The 26,007-nt window shown below is 49.6% G+C and overlaps 1 protein-coding gene across 1 annotated transcript in view; it reads right to left on the bottom strand.

The window, feature by feature from the left end:
* Positions 1 to 26,007, bottom strand: part of LOC139422730 (exonuclease 3'-5' domain containing 3) — a 79,371-nt gene that overhangs the window by 32,033 nt on the left and 21,331 nt on the right. The gene's annotated exons all lie outside the window — the stretch shown is intronic.

Here is a 26,007-nt window from a genome sequence, read left to right as displayed (position 1 = left end):
TTCCTTGTCCCATCACACTCTAGCAACTCCCTGTGGCGGGCCGGGCGCCTGCAAACTGACTGCCGTTTCCAGCTGTACGGTGTTTCCTCCAACACATTGGTGTGGCTGGCTTCCTTGTTAAGCGAGCAGTGTGTCAAGAAGCAGTGCGGCTTGTCAGGGTCGTTTTTGGAGGACGCATGGCTCCCGACCTCTCCCGAGTCCGTAGGGGAGTTGCAGCGATGGGACAAGACTGTAACTACCAAATGGATATCACGGAATTGGGGAGAAAAAGGGGTAAAAAGTACAACAAAAATATGAATCAAATAAAAATGTAAAATATATTTTCGATTTCGGTTTCCGTATTTTTTTCAAACATTAAATGCATTATGCATGATTTGGTTTGAATACTGTAACAACACAGAATAAAACAATTAATACAAGTCCCATGATGGTAGTGACTGTCCATTACTGCTTAGCAACCATCAGTTATTCACATTACTTTAATAAATTATATTTCAGTTGTGTATATTAGAGGTCGACCGATTAATTAGGGCCGATTTCAAGTTTTCATAACAATCGGAAATCGGTATTTTTGGGCGCCGATTTGCCGATTTTTAAATGTATTTTTTTACACCTTTATTTAACGAGGCAAGTCAGTTAAGAATACATTCTTATTTTCAATGACGGCCTAGGAACGGTGGGTTAACTGCCTCGTTCAGGGGCAGAACGACAGATGTTCATCTTGTCAGCTCGCGGGATCCAATCTTGCAACCTTAAAGTTAACTAGTCCAACGCAATAACGACCTGGCTCTCTCTCGTTGCACTCCACAAGGAGACTGCCTGTTACGCGAATGCAGTAAGCCAAAGTAAGTTGCTAGTTAGCATTAAACTTATCTTATAAAAAACAATCAATCATAATCACTAGTTAATTACACATGGTTGATGATATTACTACATATTATCTAGCGTGTCCTGCGTTGCATATAATCTGACTGAGCATACAAGCATACAAGTATCTAAGTATCTGACTGAGCGGTGGTAGGCAGAAGCAGGCATGTAAACATTCATTCAAACAGCACTTTCGTGCGTTTTGCCAGCAGCTCTTCGTTGTGTGTCAAGCATTGCACTATATATGACTTCAAACCTATCAACTCCCGAGATGAGGCTGGTGTAACCGAAGTGAAATGGCTAGCTAGTTAGTGCGTGCTAATTGCGTTTCAAACGTCACTCGCTCTGAGCCTTCTAGTAGTTGTTACCCTTGCTCTGCATGGGTAACGCTGCTTTGATGGTGGCTGTTGTCGTTCGAGCCCAGGGAGGAGCGGGGAGAGGAACGGAAGCTATACTGTTACACTGGCAATACAAAAGTGCCTATAAGAACATCCAATAGTCAAAGGTTAATGAAATACAAATGGTATAGAGGGAAATAGTCCTATAATTCCTATAATAACTACAACCTAAAACTTCTATAATAACTACAACCTAAAACTTCTTACCTGGGAATATTGAAGACTCATGTTAAAAGGAACCACCAACTTTCATATATTCTCATGTTCTGAGCAAGGAACTAAAACGTTAGCTTTCTTACATAGCACATATTGCACTTTTACTTTCTTCTCCAACACTTTGTTTTTGCATTATTTAAACCAAATTGAGCATGTTTCATTATTTACTTGAGGCTAAATTGATTTTATTGATGTATTATATTAAGTTAAAATAAGTGTTCATTCAGTATCGTTGTAATTGTCATTATTACAAATAAATAAGTAAAAATTGGCTGATTAATCGGTATCTGTAAGGGATTTCCTCCTCTTCTTCCGAAGAGAAGAAAAGGATCGGAGGACCAATATGCGGCGTGATAAGTGTCCATGGTTCTTTTAATAAGTAATAGTACACATGAACAACTGAATACAAAAACAATAAACGTGGAATGAACGAAACCCAAAACAGTACCGTGTGGTGAAAAAACACAGACACGGAAACAATCACCCACAAACACACAGTGGAACCCAGGCTACCTAAGTATGATTCTCAATCAGAGACAACTAATGACACCTGCCTCTGATTGAGAACCATACTAGGCCGAAACATAGAAATCCCCAAATCATAGGAAAACAAACATAGACTGCCCACCCCAACTCACGCCCTGACCATACTAAATAATGACAAAACAAAGGAAATAAAGGTCAGAACGTGACAGTATTGGCTTTTTTGGTACTCCAATAATCGGTATCGGCGTTGAAAAATCATAATCGGTCAACCTCTAGTGTATATTACATTAGTTTTATTTGATGAATGTATTATTTAATTCCAAGTCATCAGCTCATCTCTATAGAGCTGCTGTCTGACAAAATCATAATCGGTCAACCTCTAGTGTATATTACATGAGTTTTATTTGATGAATGTATTATTTAATTCCAAGTCATCAGCTCATCTCTATAGAGCTGCTGTCTGACAAAATCACTATTTAGTAGTTCATCAAAGTAAATAAGGCTGGATACCAACTATCAATCACTTAGATAATGTATTTTCAGGTAGCGATACCTCACCAAGCAACTGCTCTCTACGTATCCCCTCACATAGCAGGCATACAAGTAACACAGACCGGACAAGTAGCCACTCAATGGATTATGGTCATTGTACTTAATTATCACGTTTTCTACGCTAAACTACGTAGAATATTGGCCCGTTGGAAACTACAACTCCCTACTACATTGCACAGTTTGGTCCTGATCTGATTTATCTTAATGGAATTAAAATAATTTAACAAAAAATAACCTACATTTCGGTTAATCACTCAGCACTAGTGCTGGGGGACTCAGGGATCAGCGTGGACTCTCGGTTAATCACTCAGCACTAGTGCTGGGGGTCTCAGGGATCAGCGTGGACTCTCGGTTAATCACTCAGCACTAGTGCTGGGGGACTCAGGGATCAGCGTGGACTCTCGGTTAATCACTCAGCACTAGTGCTGGGGGACTCAGGGATCAGCGTGGACTCTCGGTTAATCACTCAGCACTAGTGCTGGGGGACTCAGGGATCAGCGTGGACTCTCGGTTAATCACTCAGCACTAGTGCTGGGGGACTCAGGGATCAGCGTGGACTCTCGGTTAATCACTCAGCACTAGTGCTGGGGGACTCAGGGATCAGCGTGGACTCTCGGTTAATCACTCAGCACTAGTGCTGGGGGACTCAGGGATCAGCGTGGACTCTCGGTTAATCACTCAGCACTAGTGCTGGGGGTCTCAGGGATCAGCGTGGACTCTCGGTTAATCACTCAGCACTAGTGCTGGGGGTCTCAGGGATCAGCGTGGACTCTCGGTTAATCACTCAGCACTAGTGCTGGGGGACTCAGGGATCAGCGTGGACTCTCGGTTAATCACTCAGCACTAGTGCTGGGGGTCTCAGGGATCAGCGTGGACTCTCGGTTAATCACTCAGCACTAGTGCTGGGGGTCTCAGGGATCAGCGTGGACTCTCGGTTAATCACTCAGCACTAGTGCTGGGGGTCTCAGGGATCAGCGTGGACTCTCGGTTAATCACTCAGCACTAGTGCTGGGGGTCTCAGGGATCAGCGTGGACTCTCGGTTAATCACTCAGCACTAGTGCTGGGGGACTCAGGGATCAGCGTGGACTCTCGGTTAATCACTCAGCACTAGTGCTGGGGGTCTCAGGGATCAGCGTGGACTCTCGGTTAATCACTCAGCACTAGTGCTGGGGGTCTCAGGGATCAGCGTGGACTCTCGGTTAATCACTCAGCACTAGTGCTGGGGGACTCAGGGATCAGCGTGGACTCTCGGTTAATCACTCAGCACTAGTGCTGGGGGACTCAGGGATCAGCGTGGACTCTCGGTTAATCACTCAGCACTAGTGCTGGGGGACTCAGGGATCAGCGTGGACTCTCGGTTAATCACTCAGCACTAGTGCTGGGGGTCTCAGGGATCAGCGTGGACTCTCGGTTAATCACTCAGCACTAGTGCTGGGGGTCTCAGGGATCAGCGTAGACTCTCGGTTAATCGCTCAGCACTAGTGCTGGGGGTCTCAGGGATCAGCGTGGACTCTCGGTTAATCGCTCAGCACTAGTGCTGGGGGTCTCAGGGATCAGCGTGAGTCTAAACCCTGGTGCTGCTTACACAGTTAACATTCCCCTGCACAGTGTGTGTGTGTGGGTGTCTCTGTGTGAGTGTGTGTGGGTGTCTCTGTTCGAGAGTGTGTGCGTGTGTGTATGAGGAATCCACATCTCTTCTTAATGTCCCTCTTACACTATGACCTGAGAGCAATTTCTTTAAATGCCTGTCATGTTATGTTTACACAAGCTATATTACCAGAGACCAAGCAGCGAGAGACCAGAACACTGGGGACAAGACCAGGAGACCCAACACAGACCAGGAGACCCAACACAGACCAGGAGACCCAACTCAGACCAGGAGACCCAACACAGACCAGGAGACCCAACTCAGACCAGGAGACCCAACACAGACCAGGAGACCCAACACAGACCAGGAGACCCAACACAGACCAGGAGACCCAACACAGACCAGGAGACCCAACACAGACCAGGAGACCCAACACAGACCAGGAGACCCAACACAGACCAGATACAGAATATAAACTTATATTTGAGGGTATTTTCATACACCTGATTAACCATTTTCTAATGAAAGCACTGTATAGATCTAGTATCCCACTTTTAAGTATTTGGAAAAATGTAACTTACCAAACATTTATTTCTTGGTCCCATATTCCTAGCATGCAATAACTACATCAAGCTTGTGAATCTACAAACGCTTTGGATGCAATTGCAGTTTGTTTTGATTGTGTTTTGGCTTTTAGGGTCTTTAAACTGAATTAGGAACTGTATTTTTATTCCAACAATGAATGAAAAAAGCAAGTTTTTAAACTGAAGACTGTATATGTATATAAGTCAAACGCTAGCAACGCCACGGTTGTGGGTTCAATTAACTATCCCGGTGTGAGTCAAACGCTAGCAACGTCACGGTTGTGGGTTCAATTAACTATCCCGGTGTGAGTCAAAAGCTAGCAACGCCACGGTTGCGGGTTCAATTAACTATCCCGGTGTGAGTCAAACGCTAGCAACGCCACGGTTGTGGGTTCAATTAACTATCCCGGTGTGAGTCAAACGCTAGCAACGCCACGGTTGTGGGTTCAATTAACTATCCCGGTGTGAGTCAAAAGCTAGCAACGCCACGGTTGTGGGTTCAATTAACTATCCCGGTGTGAGTCAAAAGCTAGCAACGCCACGGTTGTGGGTTCAATTAACTATCCCGGTGTGAGTCAAACGCTAGCAACGCCACGGTTGTGGGTTCAATTAACTATCCCGGTGTGAGTCAAACGCTAGCAACGCCACGGTTGTGGGTTCAATTAACTATCCCGGTGTGAGTCAAAAGCTAGCAACGCCACAGTTGTGGGTTCAATTAACTATCCCGGTGTGAGTCAAACGCTAGCAACGCCACGGTTGTGGGTTCAATTCCTGCAGGGATCATTTACACATACCTAAACGTGTATTGTATTCTCTGTACTGGGGCAGAACCCAAATAGTCAAATGGTCAATTGTTTGTTCGTTAGGCTGTTGGTCGACCGAGAATGTTGTAGTCGAGCAGTAACAAATATATATACACAATGCAGTCGGGAAGTATTCAGATCCCTGGACTTTTCACACATTTTGTTACGTTACAGCCTTATTCTAAAATTGATTACATTGTTTTTCCCCCTCAATCTACACACAATACCCCATAATGACAAAGCAAAACTGTTTTTTAGAACAATTAAAGTATTCAGACTCTTTACTCATGATTTTGTTGACAGACCTTTGGCAGCGATTACAGCCTTGAGTCTTCGTGGGTATGACACTACAAGCTCAGACTGGGGTGAAGGTTCACCTTCCAATAGGACAACAACACTAAGCTCACAGCCAAGACAATGCAGGAGTGGCTTCGGGACAAGTCTTTGAATGTCCTTGAGTGGCCCAGCCAGAACCCAGACTTGAACCCGATCGAACAGCCCTGAAGAGACCTGAAAATAACTGTGCAGCGACGCTCCCCATCCAACCTGACAGAGCTTGAGAGGATCTGCAGAGAAGAATGGGAGAAACTCCCCAAATACAGGTGTTCCAAGCTTGAAGCATCATACCCAAGAAGAATCGAGGCTGTAATCGCTGCCAAAGGTGCTTCAACAAAGTTCTGAGTAAAGGGTCTGAATACTTATGTAAATATGATATGTTTTTTTTAAAAATAAATTTGCAAACATAAAAAATAAAACAGGTTTTTGCTTTGTCATTATAGGGTATTGTGTGTAGACTGATGAGGAAAATTACTATTTAATACATTTTAGAATCAGGCTGTAAAGTAACAAAAAGTGGAAAAGTAAAGGGGTCTGAATACTTTCCGAATGCACTGTAAAGGTGCCTATTTGGGGATCTGATTTCTGATTGGCTTAACGCAACACCACTAATGACCTGTGGTGCTTCCTAAAGTAATGTTTTCTTCACCTCAAACAGCAAGCAAACAAAGTCTGTTTTTACATACATTGAGAATGACAATAGTTCCTCAATTAATTAGAAAAATCTTTCCAGCTCTCTCCCTTTTGATAACAACTCAGAGTGAAGGGGAAAAATGCTATGCTCTGATTCAGTGGAAAAGTCATAAAACAGGCCTACCTGACTACTTCTCATCAGTGCTTGACTTGAACTGAAATATGTTCCGGTACTCATTTTGGGTGCTAGTACTGTTTATATTTAGGTGCAGGAGCTCCTCAATACTTTTGAACTAATATTCTATAAAGAGGAACAGGAGCTCAAAGCAGTAGCACATTTGAGGTGTCAGTACTCCGCTCCGGTGAGCTTCTTATCCCTTGCGTAAATAGCCTACAGCTGTGTCTATCCCAAGCTCACTGGCCCAAGTTCAGTTCAGTAGCTCAAGCTTCAGGCCAGACCCAAGTTAATAGTTGATACAATGTTTCAAGTTGGTTGCAGACAGGCCCATGTGTAGCCAATATGATTTAAAGGACATTTATTTTTAAATCAGGATATTTTCTACCTGCAGGATGCAATGCTTTTATTTGTTGGCTTTATGTAGACTATTTGTACATTGTTGGCAATGGCAATAGAAGTAACTTTTTTAGGTTTGTATCATTTTCATTTCGATTTGGATATAATTTTGATTAACCACATGGTTTTGAGATACGTTATTATAAATTAAATATCACTATTTCACGAAAATGTGTAGTGGCAGAATCTGTGAAAGCCAGCAGGAGGAGAATAGTTTTTTTCTTCTGGTTATCTAGATCTCTGGTGCCATCGGAGGCATTTGTCTTATTTCATCAAGACCATAAGCGTCAGACAAGCTCAATGCCACCTGGGGCAGTCCCATAGGGCAGCGCACAATTGGCCCAGCGTCGTCCGTGTTAGGCCATCATTGTAAATAAGAATTTGTTCTTAACTGACTTGCCTAGTTAAATAAAGGTTAAATAAAACAATTCAATTTAAAAAATAGGTGATTTTATTAAAACACATCGTATGTCTCTATATATCGAAAAATACATCTAACATTTTCAACCAATTTATTGATCTGAAGAACAGACGACTTTCGGTCGACCAATATATATATTTTTTTGTCAGGGACAGCCCTAAACTACTTTTGTGAGTCTCTGGATGAAACGAGTGGCATATTATTACTATAACTGGAAAGAATGCCAGGCAGCTCTAGAAGCTTGGTTAGTTGATATTGCAGGATGTACAATTGGGGTCGTTGCGTGTCACAGACACACACCTGCTAGCTAGCTACTGTAGGCTATGACTAAGTTCCTTGCTGGTGTTCCCTCCGCTCCGTTCTGAGAATGCACACTGCTCGGCTCTCTCCCTGTGCTGCGGGTGCAAAAAAGTGACCCCACCCCACCCCACCCCCAGAACGGTTTCTACTCTGGAGAACATAAACAGCTCTGTCTGCCCTGGGCCAGTTCTCATGACATCACCACACAGCAGGAATTCATATTTCCTCTGTCTCTTGCTCGCTCTCCATATTTTATCCCTCCATCTAATTGCTCCCCCCCCTCTTCCTCTCTCCAACAGCTCCCCGCCTCTCTCCAACAGCCCCCCCCCCTCTCTCCAACTGCTCTCCTCTCTCCAACTGCTCCCCCCTCTCTCCAACTGCCCCCCCCCTCTCTCTCTCTCCAACTGCTCCCCCCCTCTCTCTCTCTCCAACTGCTCCCCCTCGCTCTCTCCCCAACTGCTCCCCCTCGCTCTCTCCCCAACTGCTCCCCCGCGCTCTCTCCCCAACTGCTCCCCCGCGCTCTCTCCCCAACTGCTCCCCCTCGCTCTCTCCAACTGCTCCCCTTCACTCTCTCCAACTGCCCCCCCTCTCTCCAACTGCCCCCCCTCTCTCTCCAACTGCTCCCCCCTCTCTCACCAACTGCCCCCCCCTCTCTCCCCAACTGCTCCCCCTCGCTCTCTCCAACTGCTCTCCCCAACTGCTCTCTCCAACTGCTCCCCCCTCTCTCCAACTGCTCCCCCCCTCTCACTCTCTCCAACTGCTCCCCCCCTCTCTCTCTCTCCAACTGCTCCCCCCTCTCTCCCCAACTGCTCCCCCTCGCTCTCTCCCCAACTGCTCCCCCTCGCTCTCTCAAACTGCTTCCCCTCGCTCTCTCCAACTGCTCCCCCCTCTCTCCAACTGCTCCCCCCCTCTCTCCAACTGCTCCCCCCCTCTCTCCAACTGCTCCCCCCCTCTCTCCAACTGCTCCCCCCTCTCCAACTGCTCGCTATATTTCCTCTGTCTCTTGCTCGCTCTCCATATTTTATCCCTCCATCTAATTGCTCCCCCCCCTCTTCCTCTCTCCAACAGCTCCCCGCCTCTCTCCAACAGCCCCCCCCCCTCTCTCCAACTGCTCTCCTCTCTCCAACTGCTCCCCCCTCTCTCCAACTGCCCCCCCCCTCTCTCTCTCTCCAACTGCTCCCCCCCTCTCTCTCTCTCCAACTGCTCCCCCTCGCTCTCTCCCCAACTGCTCCCCCTCTCTCTCTCACCAACTGCTCACCCCCTCTCTCTCCCCAACTGCTCCCCCTCGCTCTCTCCAACTGCTCCCCCTCACTCTCTCCAACTGCTCCCCTTCACTCTCTCCAACTGCTCCCCCCTCTCTCCAACTGCCCCCACTCTCTCCAACTGCCCCCCCTCTCTCTCCAACTGCTCCCCCCTCTCTCCCCAACTGCTCCCCCTCGCTCTCTCCAACTGCTCTCCCCAACTGCTCCCCCCTCTCCAACTGCTCCCCCCTCTCCAACTGCTCCCCCCTCTCTCCCCAACTGCTCTCTCCAACTGCTCCCCCCCTCTCCCTCCCTCCAACTGCTCCCCCCCTCCCCCCCTCCCTCCAACTGCTCCCCCCTCTCCCTCCCTCCAACTGCTCTCCCTCCCTCCATCTCCAACTTCTCCCCCTCTCTCTCCAACTGCTCCCTCCCTCCTTCCAACTGCTCCCCCCCCTCCCTCCCTCCAAATGCTCCCCCCCTCCCTCCAACTGCTCCCCCCCTCCAAATGCTCCCCCCCTCCCTCCAACTACTCCCCCCCTCTCCAACTGCTCCCCCCCTCCCTCCAACTGCTCCTCCCCTCTCCCTCTCTCCAACTGCTCCCCCCCTCTCCCTCCCTCCAACTGCTCCCCCCCTCTCCCCAACTGCTCCCCCCCTCTCCCTCTCTCCAACTGCTCCCCCCCTCTCCCTCCCTCCATCTCCAACTTCTCCCCCTCTCTCTCCAACTGCTCCCCCTCTCTCTCCAACTGCTCTCCCCCCTCTCTCCCTCCCCCCATCCTCTCTCTCCCCCTCCATGCCCCCCCTCCATCTCTCTCGATCTGTCATTATTTTGCTGAAGGCCTCACATTGGCCCCTTAGTCAGACCTCTGTGTCAGACCCCAACACTCACTGTAGTTTAATACATTACAACATGACTACAACTCAGAACACACACACACAGACACGTAACTGACTACTACACAGAACACTAGGAACAGTAAGTCAGAACAGTGTAGGCTAGAGAGGAGAGTCCATTCTAGAAATGGAGAAAAATCTCAGAGCAACTGGTGGAATAATATAGGTTCATTATTGAGTGCATGAGAAGCAGTGTGTGTGTTATAAAGATGTTGGGGGGGGGTACAGCGGAAATTACGCACTACTTCATTGTATTGGTGTTTGGAGGAAAAGTCCCATTGAGGGTACCCCCCCCCCCCCCTCTCTCACACACCTCTCTGGTCTGGCTACAGGAGAAAGCAGGGCAGGAAGCAGCTTGGCTCCCAGACAATGGGACACATCAGGCCAGCCCAGGACCTTTCGCAGGCAGTCTCTCGCTCACACACACACACACACACACACACACACACACACACACACAAATGCCAGCCAGCCAATCAAAACACAGCGTACAAAAGCACAAACAGAGCAAAGACAAACAGGACATTCCAGCAGCCAGGTGCTCCGGATTCCTCGCCACGGCTAATCTGAATCAGAGAGAGAGGGAGAGCTGGAGGGCCCAGTGTGGGGGAGACGGGGGAGGGAGGGGTGTGAACAGGAAGCGGTGGCCAGATTATTAACTCTAAAACGATCCCCAGGATCTTTAATGAAGTGTCCTTGAGCACGCCAACCCCGGGGTCCGTCCTCACACACAGTCACAGTCTCTCACACCAAGACACACAGGGTCCGTCATTCTGGCTAACCGTGTAAGGTGACATGCATGGAACGGCCTCTCTCACACACACAGTCACACACACAGACAAGCGGTTAACACACACCTAGAGGTGTCATCCTTGTACTATGTGATCCCCAGGCCAAAACGACTGAGAAAACAGAGGAGACGTGGTTCCTTTCAGACCAGCTGCTGCTGACAGACAGCTCATCTTATGGCTCATCCAGGGATGTCAACATCAGCCCACTTCACTTCCTGAGACTCTACTCTATTGTCTTACAGGACAGACAGACAGGCGCGAGAATCAACTTGAACATGGGACAGCAGTCACCATGAAGATGCACAGGTTCACTAACTGCAGCCTCTCTCTATAGGGGAATTTTCTCTCGACTTTCACGCGCTCTCTCTCAAACTTCACATGCTCTCTCCCTCTCCACTTTCACACGCTCAACTGTTGTGCTCTCTCTCTATCACTCGACTTTCGTGCTCTCACTCACTCTCGACACTGTCGCGGTCTCTCAATTCAATTCAATTCAAGGGGCTTTATTGGCATGGGAAACGTGTTAACATTGCCAAAGCAAGTGAGGTAGATAATATACAAAAGTGAAATAAACAATAAAAATCTCAACAATCTCTCTATCACTCTCGACTGTCGCTCTCTCCCTATCACTCTCGACTGTCGCGCTTTCTATCACTCTCAACTGTCGCTCTCTCCCTATCACTCTCGACTGTCTCTCTCTACCGCTCTCGACTGTCGCGCCATCGCTCTCTCTCTATCGCTCTCTCTCTATCGCTCTCGACTGTCGCGCTCTCTCTATCGCTCTCGACTGTCGCGCTCTCTCCATCGCTCTCGACTGTCGCGCTCTCTCCATCGCTCTCGACTGTCGCGCTCTCTCCATCGCTCTCGACTGTCGCGCTCTCTCCATCGCTCTCGACTGTCGCGCTCTCTCCATCGCTCTCGACTGCCGCGCTCTCTCCATCGCTCTCGACTGCCGCGCTCTCTCCATCGCTCTCGACTGCCGCGCTCTCTCCATCGCTCTCGACTGCCGCGCTCGCTCTATCGCTCTCGACTGTCGCGCTCTCTCTATCGCTCTCGACTGTCGCGCTCTCTCTATCGCTCTCGACTGTCGCGCTCTCTCTATCGCTCTCGACTGTCGCGCTCTCTCTATCGCTCTCGACTGTCGCGCTCTCTCTATCGCTCTCGACTGTCGCGCTCTCTCTATCGCTCTCGACTGTCGCGCTCTCTCTATCGCTCTCGACTGTCGCGCTCTCTCTATCGCTCTCGACTGTCGCGCTCTCTTTATCGCTCTCGACTGTCGCGCTCTCTCTATCGCTCTCGACTGTCGCGCTCTCTTTATCGCTCTCGACTGTCGCGCTCTCTCTATCGCTTTCTCTATCGCTCTCTCTCTATCGCTCTCGACTGTCGCGCTCTCTATCGCTCTCGACTGTCGCGCTCTCTCTCCATCGTTCTCGACTGTCGCGCTCGCTCTATCGTTCTCGACTGTCGCGCTCGCTCTATCGCTCTCGACTGTCGCGCTCTCTCTATCGCTCTCGACTGTCGCGCTCTCTCTATCGCTCTCGACTGTCGCGCTCTCTCTATCGCTCTCGACTGTCGCGCTCTCTCTATCGCTCTCGACTGTCGCGCTCTCTCTATCGCTCTCGACTGTCGCGCTCTCTCTATCGCTCTCGACTGTCGCGCTCTCTCTATCGCTCTCGACTGTCGCGCTCTCTCTATCGCTCTCGACTGTCGCGCTCTATCTATCGCTCTCGACTGTCGCGCTCTCTCTATCGCTCTCGACTGTCGCGCTCTCTCTATCGCTCTCGACTTTAGCGCTCTCTCTCCACTTTCACCCGCGCACTCTCTCTCTCTCTCTCTCTCTCCCTCCACTTTCACCCGTGCGCGCTCTCTCTCCATCGCTCTCGACTGTCGCGCACTCTCTCCACCGCTCTCGACTGTCGCGCTCTCTCTCCACCGCTCTCGACTGTCGCGCTCTCTCTCCACCGCTCTCGACTGTCGCGCTCTCTCTCCACCGCTCTCGACTGTCGCGCTCTCTCTCCACCGCTCTCGACTGTCGCGCTCTCTCTCCACCGCTCTCGACTGTCGCGCTCTCTCTCCACCGCTCTCGACTGTCGCGCTCTCTCTCCACCGCTCTCGACTGTCGCGCGCTCTCTCCACCGCTCTCGACTGTCGAGCTCTCTCTCCACCGCTCGACTGTCGCGCTCTCTCTCCATCGCTCTCGACTGTCGCGCTCTCTCTCCATCGCTCTCGACTGTCGCGCTCTGTCTCTACCGCTCGACTGTCGCGCTCTCTCTCTCGACTGTTGCGCTCTCTCCCTCGACTGTCGCGCTCTCTCTCCATCGCTCTCGACTGTCGCGCTCTCTCTCCATCGCTCTCGACTGTCGCGCTCTCTCTCCATCGCTCTCGACTGTCGCGCTCTCTCTCCATCGCTCTCGACTGTCGCGCTCTCTCTCCATCGCTCTCGACTGTCGCGCTCTCTCTCCATCGCTCTCGACTGTCGCGCTCTCTCTCCATCGCTCTCGACTGTCGCGCTCTCTCTCCATCGCTCTCGACTGTCGCGCTCTCTCTCCATCGCTCTCGACTGTCGCGCTCTCTCTATCGCTCTCGACTGTCGCGCTCTCTCTCCATCACTCTCGACTCTCTCTCTATCGCTCTCGACTGTCGCGCTCTCTCTCTATCGCTCTCGACTGTCGCGCTCTCTCTCTATCGCTCTCGACTGTCGCGCTCTCTCTCTATCGCTCTCGGCTGTCGCGCTCTCTCTCTATCGCTCTCGGCTGTCGCGCTCTCTCTCTATCGCCCTCGACTGTCGCGCTCTCTCTCTATCGCTCTCGACTGTCGCGCTCTCTCTCTATCGCCCTCGACTGTCGCGCTCTCTCTCTATCGCTCTCGACTGTCGCGCTCTCTATCGCGCTCTCTCTCTATCGCTCTCGACTGTCGCGCTCTCTCTCTACCGCTCGACTGTCGCTCTCGCTCTCGACTGTCGCGCTCGACTGTCGCGCTCTCTCTCTCTCTCTCTCTCTCTCGACTGTCGCGCTCTCTCTCTCTCTCTCGCTCTCGACTGTCGCGCTCTCTCTCCATCGCTCTCTCTATCGCTCTCGACTGTCGCGCTCTCTCTATCGCTCTCGACTGTCGCGCTCTCTCTATCGCTCTCGACTGTCGCGCTCTCTCTATCGCTCTCGACTGTCGCGCTCTCTCTATCGCTCTCGACTGTCGCGCTCTCTCTATCGCTCTCGACTGTCGCGCTCTCTCTATCGCTCTCGACTGTCGCGCTCTCTCTATCGCTCTCGACTTTAGCGCTCTCTCTCCACTTTCACGCTCGCTCTCTCTACACTTTCACCCGCACTCTCTCTCTCTCCACTTTCACCCGTGCGTGCTCTCTCTCCCAGCGTTCTCGCCCCACTTTCTCACGCGCACTCTCTCTCTCTACGCTTTCACCCGCGCGTGCGCTCTCCCTCCGCTTTCACCCGCACTCGCTCTCTCTTCGCTTTCACCCGCCCGCTCTCTGCGCTTTCACCCGCCCGCTCTCTGCGCTTTCACCCACGCCCTCTCTCTGCGCTTTCACCCGCCCGCTCTCTCTGCGCTTTCACCCGCCCGCTCTCTGCGCTTTCACCCGCGCGCTCTCTGCGCTTTTACCCGCGCCCTCTCTTTGCGCTTTCACCCGCGCGCTCTCTCTCGACTCTCGCGCGCCCTCTCGCGCGCTCTCGCTCGCGCTCGCTCGCTCTCTCTCTCTCTCTCGCTCTCTCTCGACTCTCGCGCTCTCTCTCGACTCTCGCGCTCTCTCTCGACTCTCGCGCTCTCTCTCGACTCTCGCGCTCTCTCTCTCGACTCTCGCGCTCTCGACTCTCGCACTCTCTCTCTCTCGACTCTCGCACTCTCTCTCTCGACTCTCGCACTCTCTCTCTCGACTCTCGCACTCTCTCTCGACTCTCGCGCTCTCTCTCTCGACTCTCACTCTCTCTCGACTCTCGCGCTCTCTCTACTTTCACGCGCCGGCTCTCTCTCTCTCGACTTTCACATGCCCGCTCTCTCTCTCGACTTTCACACGCCCACGCGCTCTCTCTCGACTTTCGCGCGCGCTCTCTCGACTTTCGCGCGCGCTCTCTCGACTTTCGCGCGCGCTCTCTCGACTTTCGCGCGCGCTCTCTCGACTTTCGCGCGCTCTCTCGACTTTCGCGCGCTCTCTCGACTTTCGCGCGCTCTCTCTCGACTTTCGCGCGCTCTCTCTCGACTTTCACTCGCGCTCTCTCTCTCGACTTTCACGCGCCAGCTCTCTCTCTCTCTCTCTCGACTTTCACACGCCCGCTATCTCTCTCTCGACTTTCACACGCCCACGCGCTCTCTCTCAAATTTCACGCGCTCTCTCTCGCAATTCACGCGCTCTCTCGACCTTCGCGCACTCTCTCTCTCGACTTTCACGCGCTCTCTCTCTCTCGACTTTCACGCGCTCTCTCTCTCTCTCGACTTTCACGCGCGCGCTCTCTCTCCCTCTCGACTTTCACAAACTCTCTCTCTCCCTCGACTTTCACGAGCTCTCTCTCGACTTTCACGAGCTCTCGACTTTCACGAGCTCTCTCTCGACTTTCACGAGCTCTCTCTCTCGACTTTCACGAGCTCTCTCTCTCGACTTTCACGAGCTCTCTCTCGACTTTCACGAGCTCTCTCTCTCTCGACTTTCACGAGCTCTCTCTCTCTCGACTTTCACGAGCTCTCTCTCTCTCGACTTTCACGAGCTCTCTCTCTCTCGACTTTCACGAGCTCTCTCTCTCTCGACTTTCACGAGCTCTCTCTCTCCTTTCACGAGCTCTCTCTCTCCTTTCACGAGCTCTCTCTCTCCTTTCACGAGCTCTCTCTCTCCTTTCACGAGCTCTCTCTCTCGACTTTCACGAGCTCTCTCTCTCGACTTTCACGAGCTCTCTCTCTCTCGACTTTCACGAGCTCTCTCTCTCTCGACTTTCACGAGCTCTCTCTCTCGACTTTCACGAGCTCTCTCTCTCTCTCGACTTTCACGAGCTCTCTCTCTCTCTCGACTTTCACGAGCTCTCTCTCTCTCTCGACTTTCACGAGCTCTCTCTCTCTCTCGACTTTCACGAGCTCTCTCTCTCTCTCGACTTTCACGAGCTCTCTCTCTCTCTCGACTTTCACGAGCTCTCTCTCTCTCTCGACTTTCACGAGCTCTCTCTCTCTCTCGACTTTCACGAGCTCTCTCTCTCTCTCGACTTTCACGAGCTCTCTCTCTCTCTCGACTTTCACGAGCTCTCTCTCTCGACTTTCACGAGCTCTCTCTCTCTCGACTTTCACGAGCTCTCTCTCTCGACTTTCACGAGCTCTCTCTCTCGACTTTCACGAGCTCTCTCTCTCTCTCGACTTTCACGAGCTCTCTCTCTCTCTCGACTTTCACGAGCTCTCTCTCTCTCTCGACTTTCACGAGCTCTCTCTCTCTCTCGACTTTCACGAGCTCTCTCTCTCTCTCGACTTTCACGAGCTCTCTCTCTCTCTCGACTTTCACGAGCTCTCTCTCTCTCTCGACTTTCACGAGCTCTCTCTCTCTCTCGACTTTCACGAGCTCTCTCTCTCGACTTTCACGAGCTCTCTCTCTCGACTTTCACGAGCTCTCTCTCTCGACTTTCACGAGCTCTCTCTCGACTTTCACGAGCTCTCTCTCTCTCGACTTTCACGAGCTCTCTCTCTCTCGACTTTCACGAGCTCTCTCTCTCTCGACTTTCACGAGCTCTCTCTCTCTCGCGAGCTCTCTCTCTCGACTTTCACGAGCTCTCTCTCTCTCGACTTTCACGAGCTCTCTCTCGACTTTCACAAGCTCTCTCTCGACTTTCACGAGCTCTCTCTCTCTCTCTCTTGACTTTCACTTGCTCTCTCTGGAATTTCACACACTCTCTGGAATTTCACTCTCTCTCGACTTTCAGGGCTCTCTCTCGACTTTCACGCGCTCTCTCTCTCTCGACTTTCACGAGCTCTCTCTCTCTCGACTTTCACGAGCTCTCTCTCTCTCGACTTTCACGAGCTCTCTCTCTCTCTCGACTTTCACGAGCTCTCTCTCTCTCTCGACTTTCACGAGCTCTCTCTCTCTCGCGAGCTCTCTCTCTCGACTTTCACGAGCTCTCTCTCTCTCGACTTTCACGAGCTCTCTCGACTTTCACGAGCTCTCTCTCGACTTTCACGAGCTCTCTCTCTCTCTCTCTTGACTTTCACTTGCTCTCTCTGGAATTTCACACACTCTCTGGAATTTCACTCTCTCTCGACTTTCAGGGCTCTCTCTCGACTTTCACGCGCTCTCTCTCGACTTTCACACACCAGGCACAATCATCTACAGGGCCTCAGGCTTTCCTCAGTCTGCAGACCGCCTGTCAGTCAGTGTTTATGAAAGGTGTGTGTGTGACTTTGCTCCAAGCCCAGTCAGTAACAGGAGACACCAACCCTTCGCCACATAGTGGGAAATATTTGGGATGGTTTCTCCTAGGAATGTCTTGGCATGTCTGAGGAACGTCTCTCCCCCTCTTAACCTCCTTCACCCCTCCTCATTTGACATTTTAGTCATTTAGCAGACACTTATCAAGCGCCTTGCTCAAGGGCACAGACTTTTCATCACGCAGCTCAGGGATTCATACTTTGAGAATGTTGTTCTGGCTGTGTGTTTGGGGTCGTTGTCCTGGCTGTGTGCCTGGGGTCGTTGTCCTGGCTGTGTGCCTGGGGTCGTTGTCCTGGCTGTGTGCCTGGGGTCGTTGTCCTGGCTGTGTGCCTAGGGTCGTTGTCCTGGCTGTGTGCCTAGGGTCGTTGTCCTGGCTGTGTGCCTAGGGTCGTTGTCCTGGCTGTGTGCCTAGGGTCGTTGTCCTGGCTGTGTGCCTAGGGTCGTTGTCCGGGCTGTGTGCCTAGGGTCGTTGTCCGGGCTGTGTGCCTAGGGTCGTTGTCCGGGATGTGTGCCTAGGGTCGTTGTCCGGGATGTGTGCCTAGGGTCGTTATCCGGGCTGTGTGCCTAGGGTCGTTATTCTGGCTGTGTGCTTAGGGTCGTTATCCTGGCTGTGTGCTTAGGGTCGTTATCCTGGCTGTGTGCTTAGGGTCGTTATCCTGGCTGTGTGCTTAGGGTCGTTATCCTGGCTGTGTGCTTAGGGTCGTTATCCTGGCTGTGTGCTTAGGATCGTTATCCTGGCTGTGTGCTTAGGGTCGTTATCCTGGCTGTGTGCTTAGGGTCGTTGTCCTGGCTGTGTGCTTAGGGTCGTTGTCCTGGCTGTGTGCTTAGGGTCGTTGTCCTGGCTGTGTGCTTAGGGTCGTTGTCCTGGCTGTGTGCTTAGGGTCGTTGTCTTGGCTGTGTGCTTAGGGTCGTTGTCTTGGCTGTGTGCTTAGGGTCGTTGTCTTGGCTGTGTGCTTAGGGTCGTTGTCTTGGCTGCGTGCTTAGGGTCGTTATCCTGGCTGTGTGCTTAGGGTCGTTATCCTGGCTGTGTGCTTAGGGTCGTTATCTTGGCTGTGTGCTTAGGGTCGTTATCTTGGCTGTGTGCTTAGGGTCGTTATCCTGGCTGTGTGCTTAGGGTCGTTATCCTGGCTGTGTGCTTAGGGTCGTCATCCTGGCTGTGTGCTTAGGGTCGTTATCTTGGCTGTGTGCTTAGGGTCGTCATCCTGGCTGTGTCCTTAGGGTCGTCACCCTGGCTGTGTGCTTAGGGTCGTCATCCTGGCTGTGTCCTTAGGGTCGTCACCCTGGCTGTGTGCTTAGGGTCGTTATCTTGGCTGTGTGCTTAGGGTCGTTATCCTGGCTGTGTGCTTAGGGTCGTTGTCCTGGCTGTGTGCTTAGGGTCGTTGTCCTGGCTGTGTGCTTAGGGTCGTTGTCCTGGCTGTGTGCTTAGGGTCGTTGTCCTGGCTGTGTGCTTAGGGTCGTTGTCTTGGCTGTGTGCTTAGGGTCGTTGTCTTGGCTGTGTGCTTAGGGTCGTTGTCTTGGCTGTGTGCTTAGGGTCGTTGTCTTGGCTGCGTGCTTAGGGTCGTTATCCTGGCTGTGTGCTTAGGGTCGTTATCCTGGCTGTGTGCTTAGGGTCGTTATCTTGGCTGTGTGCTTAGGGTCGTTATCTTGGCTGTGTGCTTAGGGTCGTTATCCTGGCTGTGTGCTTAGGGTCGTTATCCTGGCTGTGTGCTTAGGGTCGTCATCCTGGCTGTGTGCTTAGGGTCGTTATCTTGGCTGTGTGCTTAGGGTCGTCATCCTGGCTGTGTCCTTAGGGTCGTCACCCTGGCTGTGTGCTTAGGGTCGTCATCCTGGCTGTGTCCTTAGGGTCGTCACCCTGGCTGTGTGCTTAGGGTCGTTATCTTGGCTGTGTGCTTAGGGTCGTTATCCTGGCTGTGTGCTTAGGGTCGCTGTCCTGTTGGAAGGTGAACCTTCGCCCCAGTCTGAGGTCCCGAGCATTCTGGAGCAGGTTTTCATCAAGGATCTCTCTGTACTTTGCCCCGTTCATCTTTCCCTCGATCCTGACTAGTCTCCCAGTCCCTGCTGCTGAAAAACATCCCCAAAGCATGATGCTCCCACCACCATGCTTCACCGTAGGGATGGTGCCAGGTTTCCTCCAGGCGTGACGCTTGGGATTCAGGCCAAAGAGTTCAATCTTGGCATCATCAGACCAGAGAATTTTGTTTCTCATGGTCTGAGAGTCTTTAGGTGCCTTTTGGCAAACTCCATGCTGGCTGTCATGTGCCTTTCACTGAGGAGTGGCTTCCGTCTTTCCACTGGTTCCAAACTTCTTCCATTTAAGAATGATGGAGGCCACTGTTCTTGGGGACCTAAATGTTTTGGTACCCTTCCCCAGATCTGTGCCTCAACACAATCCTGTCTTTACAGACAATTCCTTCGACCTCATGGCTTGGTTTTTGCTTTGACATGCACTGTCAACTGTGGGACCTTATATAGAAAGGTGTGTGCCTTTCCAAATCATGTTCAATCAAACTCCAATCAAGTAGAAACATCAAGGATGAGCAATGGAAATAGGATGCACCTAAGCTCTATTTCAAGTCTCATAGCAAAGGGTCTGAAAACTTCTGTAAATAAGGCTTTGTCATTATGGGGTATTGTGTGTAGATAGATGAGGAATTTCTATTTATTTAATCCATTTTAGAATACGGCTGTAACGTAACTCCGTTGCCCGGGCGGTGTGTTTGGGATCATTGTCATGCTGAAAGACCCAGCCGCGTTTCATCTTCAATGCCCTTGCTGATGGAAGGAGGTTCACTCAAAATCAAACGATACATGGCCCCATTCATTCTTTCCTTTACACGGATCAGTCGTCCTGGTCCCTTTGCAGAAAAACAGCCCCAAAGCATGATGTTTCCACCACCATGCTTCACAGCAGGTATGGTGTTCTTTGGATGCAACTCTTCTTTGTCCTCCAAACACGACGAGTTGAGTTTTTATCAAAAAGTTCTATTTTGGTTTCATCTGACCATATGACATTCTCCCAATCTTCTTCTGGATCATCCAAATGCTCTCTAGCAAACTTCAGACGGACCTGGACATGTACTGGCTTAAGCAGGGGGACACGTCTGGCACTGCAGGATTTGAGTCCCTGGCGGCGTAGTGTGTTACTGATGGTAGGCTTTGTTACTTTGGTCCCAGCTCTCTGCAGGTCATTCACTAGGTCCCCCCGTGTGGTTCTGGGATTTTTGCTCACCGTTCTTGTGATCATTTTGACCCCACGTGGTGAGATCTTGCGTGGAGCCCCAGATCGAGGGAGATTATCAGTGGTCTTGTATGTCTTCCATTTCCTAATAATTGCTCCCACAGTTGATTTCTTCAAACCAAGCTGCTTACCTATTGCAGATTCAGTCTTCCCAGCCTGGTGCAGGTCTACAATGTTGTTTCTGGTGTCCTTTGACAGCTCTTTGGTCTTGGCCATAGTGGAGTTTGGAGTGTGACTGTTTGAGGTTGTGGACAGGTGTCTTTTATACTGATAACAAGTTCAAACAGGTGCCATTAGTACAGGTAACGAGTGAAGGGCAGAAGAGCCTCTTAAAGAAGAAGTTACATGTCTGTGAGTGCCAGAAATCTTGTTGTTTGTAGGTGACCAAATACTTATTTTCCACTATAATTTGCAAATAAATTCATTAAAAATCCTACAATGTGATTTTCTGGATTTTTTTTCTCATTTTGTCTGTCATAGTTGAAGTGTACCTATGATGAAAATTACAGGCCTCTAATCTTTTTAAGTGGGAGAAATTGCACAATTGGTGGCTGACTAAATACTTTTTTTGCCCCACTGTATGTATGTATGTATGTATGTATGTATGTATGTATGTATGTATGTAAGTGATTGAGCATAAGGTGTTAATTGTGTGGCAAGGCCAAACCCAGATTCTAACACACAGATACACTCTCACACTCCCAGTGAAGGGAAACTTAAAACTTGTCTCATCCTCTTACATTCTTCCTTTTTTCTCTCAGCCCACTGCCCTCTTTGTAGATCAAATTTCAAAGCACCGAGTCCTCCAATCGCCTCTCCCTCCCTCGTACTTCTCCCCTCCCTCTTCCTCCCCCCACACTAGAAATCTCTCGTCACTCTCTCACCCGCTTCTCTCTAACCTCTCACTATCACTCTCCCTTTCTCTCTCACCTCTCCCTTTCTCTCTCACCTCTCCCTTTCTCTCTCACCTCTCCCTTTCTCTCTCACCTCTCCCTTTCTCTCTCACCTCTCCCTTTCTCTCTCACCTCTCACTATCAATCGCTCCCTTTCTCTCTCACTATCAATCTCTCCCTTTCTCTCTCACTATCAATCCCTCACTCGTTTGTTACTCTCACCCTCTCTCACGCTGTTGCAGTTCCTGTTGCTGTTTTCACTTCTCTCACTGTGGCTCGTGGGAACCTGAGTTCTGCACTGCTGCGTCTGTCTAGGGCTGGGGCTAGACAGGCAGCTAGGCAGGGCAAGCAGATGTCTATCTCATTTATTTATTTATTTTAAAAGTCCGGGGCAAACATCTGATGCATTTGACGGAAAATATAGATTGGGAAGGGTACAGCAGGGTCAGAGTTCTGCGTCCCAAAAGGCCCCTTATTCCCTAGATCAGGCGTAGGCAACTCTGGTCCTCGAGGGTCTGATTGGTGTCACACTTCTTCTCCTTCCCTACCAAACACAGCTGATTAATTGCATTTGGCATTCTAAACTGAAAATCATGATTAGGTGATTATTGGAGTCAGGTGTGTTAGTTGGGGCTGGGGAAAAACTGTGACACCAATCAGGCCCTGGAGGACTGGAATTGCCCACCCCCGTCCTAGATATAGATTGGGATGGGTACGGTAGAGTCAGAGTTCTGCATCCCAAAACGCACCTTCGTGCACTACGGCTCTGGTCAAAAGTAGTCCACCACTCCCTCACCACCACTACCACCAGTGGAGGCTGCTGAGTGGAGGACGGCTTATAATAATGTCTGGAGTGGAATCAGTGGAATGGTATCAAACACATGGTTTGATGCCATTCCATTTACTCTGTTCCAGACATTATTATCAGCAGCCTCCACTGGTGGTAGTGGTGGTGAGGGAGTGGTGGACTGTGAACCTAACTCTATCCACCTATCCCCTTCATGGAATTCAGGGAGCGGAAGGAGTTCAGAGATTAAAATGATATGGGCACGTCAAGGGTAAATTCTACAGATATCTAAAAGGATAAATAAGGTCAGCAGAGCAGAAGTGAAACCTCCTTGGTATATTAGAATCACCACACACACACACACACACACACACACACACACACACACACACTTGAATCTCTCATGCGTCCACAATAATATTAATAAATTCATGATTCACTACTTAGTTATCAGTAAACAACTGTAGTAATATGATGCGAGGCGTTTACATTAACGACATTGGAGTAGAACGTTGGGCACTAAATGGACTGTTCGTCTCAGGCGATAAGATATAAAACACATTTTGATATTTGACAGCTAGAGTGATGGTAGTGCAGTGCTCCATGACTTATTTGCTCAACCTTCGGTCTGGAATGGACTCTGTTACTGTAGGAATCCCAGATGATTTCTATGAGTAACCCACCAGCCCTTCCTGAGAGCCTTGGTTATATTGTTGAGGTCCGGCCAGGTGTAGCTCAGTAGGTAGAGCGTGGCCTTTGTAATGCCAGGGTTGTGGGTTCGATACCCACGGGGGACCAGTATGAACTCACTACTGTTAGCCGCTCTGGATAAGAGCGTCTGCTAAAAAATGCATGTCTGGCTATACAGAGACCAAAGACTGGCAGACTGAAACAATTATCTGATCTAAGCACATGCTGAGTTCATCTCAGAAACTACTGTTACAGAGAGCTAGTCTACCCCTTTCTCCCAATTGTTAGAGTGGTCGTTTCACTAAATACTGTTGTGTCATTTGGATGAAAGTCCTGCTGAAGAGAGTCAGAGTTGGGAATTATCGCTGGGTTTGTAAAGACTGTGGTAGAAAGGTCAGCTTTTAGAGAAGCAAAATGGAATCCAATCTCACATTCGCACACACAAATTCAAAACAGTCAAAGACAAGTGAGTGGAGAGGAGAGATAGACAGAAAAAGAGCAAGAGAGAAAAAGCGAGAAAAAGAAAGAGAGAGAAAAAGGGGATTATAAATGACATGGTCTTTTCTCAGGCTGTGGTCAGGCTGTGTATCAATGGGCCACACAGGGGGTATAGGGGAGGTCCACGACCAGGAATGACCTCTAGTGCCTCCCAGAGAGAGAGGCTTTCAGGGGGAACGGGGGAGCAGAAAGGGGGAGGGGTCTGAGTTGAGGCTGGTCAAGAAAGACACCCATCCACTGTGTGTGTGTCCGTGCGTGCTCGTGTGTGAGGGCGAGTGTGTGTACGTGGGAGTTGAGGCCTGGTCAAGAGAAAGACACCCACCACAAAGCGAATCAAAAGACTTCACAATCAGATAACAAAGGGGTTAACATCCCCTGGGTGGGCTTTCAACACACCCCCAGCCCCAGGGGTGCCTACGAGAGCTCAGACACGCATCCTTCCTTCCCAATATAAAGCCCTCTGCCCCGTCGTATCATGCATGCCTTCACATGACTTAACCTACCCTTTCCCTTCACTGTTTCACCACTGACTATATAGAAGTGGTTTGTCAATGGCCTACGTTACACAAGAAACTGGAGTTTAAGTGTGTATTTATTTCAGTCTATTGTATCTTTTGATCAGAACAAGAAAGCTGCTCACTTGGCTTAATTTAAGACAGTGGTTTTGTGTAGCAGCTTTTCATGAGTCTTCAGCAGCAATCTAACATATTTCAGACCACAAACCAACTCTTAAACTAAACTAAGGTCCTTTCACTTCCACAGATACTGTATGGGTTAGAAAAAGCAGTGTGGTCAGAGACAGAACCATTTGAGGCAAACTGCCTTGGACAAATGGTGGCTGGAGGCGTTGAGGGAGATACTTGCCCAGTAGTCAGTCAGTCACGAGTTACGACGTTACAGGAGGTTAAAGACAAGGACACATTTGGGAAGGAGACAACACCTAGGAGGTCAGGACAGAACACCCAGGTCTGGTCTAAATATGTCCTGTAGTCAGTCAGTCAGTCACGAGTTACGACGTTACAGGAGGTTAAAGACAAGGACACATTTGGGAAGGAGACAACACCTAGGAGGTCAGGACAGAACACCCAGGTCTGGTCTAAAATATGTCCTGTAGTCTGACTGGCTGGCTGGTTGTTGTGTTTTTACACATTTGCAAACATTTCTAAAAACCTGTTTTTGCTTTGCCATTATGGGGTATTGTGAGTAGATTGAGGGAGAAAAACAAAATAATGGAATCCATTTTAGAATAAGGCTGTAACAGACCAAAATGTGGAAAAAGTCAAGGGGTCAAAATATTTTTGGCGGCACTGCAATAAGAAGCATATCTCATTTTACCACAGTTAAAAGTAGAAAACATCAAAACATTATAGGTCTGGCCCAGTAGAACATGAAGAGATGGACTTCTGTAGTTATGAGAGTACAAATAAACTAATTAACAGACGACTTGACGGGATTATGGTATTAATGAATCATGTCTGAACATTATTTTCTGGTATTTTCTACCCCCTCTACCTTTTCCATTTCATCCTCTCTCGGGCTCTCTCTTTCAAATCTCTTTTTTTCCTCTCAGTCCGCATATTTCACTTTCTCTCTATCAATCTCTTTTATCCTCTTCCTGCATATTTACCTTTCTATCAACCTCTTTTATCCTCTTTCTGCATATTTTCACCTTCCTCTGCTTTACATCCATTCTACTCAGTTTCTCCCATCCTCCTCCCCCATCCTCCTCAGTCTCCCTATGCCTCCTCTCTGCCCTCCTCCACCTCCTCCTCCTCCTCTCTGTGGCTGACCCCTCTCTCTGCTCAGTCCGTCTGTCTGTCTGTCTGTCTGTCTTGTCGGTTCCCAGCAGTCGCCTCCTGTTTACAGCACACAGTAAAGATCCCATTGTTCCAGTGATATTACCACAGTAGGCACTTCAAACATTATGATTTACAGGAAACTGGTCTCCAGCGCCGTTCTATCCCTCTGCTACTTCCTGACACACTCAATTCCTTTCCACCATTCCAGGACATGACATGTGTCTTAGAGATACTGTATAGTACTGGACATCCTCTTGGACAAATAACTCTGTTAACACGTCATAACTGTATTTCTGTTTATCATTCACGGCAAACACATGAAACAAAACCACCATGAGCTGGCTTATTCTGTACACATCACCCTAGCAACCAATATGTTTCTGTTGTTTATGTTCATAAGAGTTCCACACCCTTGTTCAACAGTAATACATTATTCTTTAGGTATTATACCTAAAGAATAATGTAAACAAGTCTATGATGACAACCACAGTCACATGATGTTATGAACAGGAAGTGACCTGGAAATAAGATGTGTGTTCTATCTAATTATTTCATTATGTAGATTGTCATCTTCAAAGTGAGACAGAAATTATGAAACCGTCCATGTGAAAATGAATGGAAGTGAACACACACATATATGCACGTAGCAGGGTTTCCGCAGCTGGTTATTGCCAGCTTTTAGCCCCCCCCCCCCCCCCACACCACCCCACACAAAATGAAAAGCAAATAAATACAATTGTTGACGGGTCAAACTGTCCAGGAGAAGGACAAAAAAGGTAAAATAATGCTTTATATTCATTGATGGAAATACCAGTCAATGTGCTCCAACTTCAAAGTCAAATATATGATTATCAATTAGCCAATATCCAGCAACACCACACAGCCATTGAAGGGTAGTGGGACGACATTCCACACGCCACAATCAACAGCCTGATCAACTCTATGCGAAGGAGATTTGTGGAACTGCATGAGGCAAATGGATATCAGACCAGATACTGACTGGTTTTCTGATCCACA

The sequence above is a fragment of the Oncorhynchus clarkii genome, chromosome 12, assembly GCF_045791955.1.
Source record: "Oncorhynchus clarkii lewisi isolate Uvic-CL-2024 chromosome 12, UVic_Ocla_1.0, whole genome shotgun sequence".
NCBI classification, from domain to species: Eukaryota; Metazoa; Chordata; class Actinopteri; order Salmoniformes; family Salmonidae; genus Oncorhynchus; species Oncorhynchus clarkii.
Note: the sequence above shows the minus strand (reverse complement) of the source record. Positions and strands in the feature narration are given on the sequence as shown.